Genomic DNA, 1,452 nt, shown 5'->3' with positions numbered 1-1,452 from the left:
CTGCATTCAGATTGAACAAGCTGTGATCGAGCGAGTTCATGTGGATGAGGGCAGCGCAGCCAACATCCTGCAACTATCTGTCATCCAACAGATGGGATTGGAGCCCAAGATTAGCAAACTTGCAAGGTCGCTCACTGGCTTCAATGGGGCCACATCAATCACTGTTGGACAGATCGACCTTGACGTCCACTCGCCCCCAGTAGTCTGCACACAAACCTTCATGGTCATCGACGAGATCTCCCCGTACAACGGAATTCTGGGCCGACCGTGGATCAGCAAGATCGAGGCTATCACATCTGCTCTACACCAGAAGATTCGCTACCCCATCCCTGGAGGCGGAATCGGGCAGATCAATAGTGACCAAGCCATGGCAAGAAGATGCACAGCTCACGGACTCAAGAAGAGCAAGCAGATGCAGTTCACACCAGTAATGCAAGCTGCCAACGAGGCACGAAGCGCTCCCAGCAGACAAACAAGCTCGAACGAGAAGGGAGCTGTTACCTCACAATAGCAATTAATGAGCCAGGATCAAGGCGAGGGAATCCGCCCGGAAGACTCCCCTGAAAAGGGTTGGAAGTCTGAGGATGACGTTGAGTTAGTACCCCCTGATCTTGGCCAGCCAGACAAAGAAGAACAGATCGGCTCGCGCCAGAATCCCAACAAGAAGGATCGAGATGAGGGAATCCGCCCGGAAGGCTCCCTTGAAGAAGGTTGGAAACCTGAGGAAGACGTCGAGTTAGTACCCCTCGATCCTAACCAGCCAGACAAGAAAGCGCGGATCGGCTCGCGCCTAAGCCCAGACGAGAAGGTGGAGCTTACCACCTTCCTCCAAAACAACAAAGACATGTTCGCATGGTCACCATCTGACATGCCCGGCATCGACCCAAACATCATCTGCCACCGCCTCCATGTCAACCCTGCCAGCAAGCCCGTGGTGCAGAAGAGACGTAACTTCGCTCCCGAGCGAGTCGCGATCACTGAAGCCGAGATCGACAAGCTTCTAGCAGCCGAATTTATTGAAGAAGTCTCATACTCAGAATGGTTGGCCAACGTCGTTTTAGTGGCAAAACAAGAAAAGGGCAAATGGAGAGTGTGCGTCGATTATACCGACCTCAACAAAGCATGCCCTAAAGACAACTTCCCATTGCCGAGGATCGACCAGATCGTGGATTCAACTTCCGGCAACCAGCTGCTCAGCTTCATGGATGCCTACTCAGGCTATAATCAAATTATGATGTACGACGATGACAAGGCGAAGACCTCTTTCATCATCGAGAGAGGGACCTACTGCTACAAGGTCATGCCCTTCGGGTTGAAGAACGCCGGAGCAACATACCAAAGGCTCGTGAATAAGATTTTCAAGGAGCAGATTGGCAGAACCATGGAAGTCTACGTGGATGATATGCTGGTCAAAGCCCCAAGCGTGGAGACCACCTCAAAAACCTCACCGAG

The sequence above is a fragment of the Prunus persica genome, chromosome G3, assembly GCF_000346465.2.
Source record: "Prunus persica cultivar Lovell chromosome G3, Prunus_persica_NCBIv2, whole genome shotgun sequence".
Taxonomy (NCBI): domain Eukaryota; kingdom Viridiplantae; phylum Streptophyta; class Magnoliopsida; order Rosales; family Rosaceae; genus Prunus; species Prunus persica.
Note: the sequence above shows the minus strand (reverse complement) of the source record.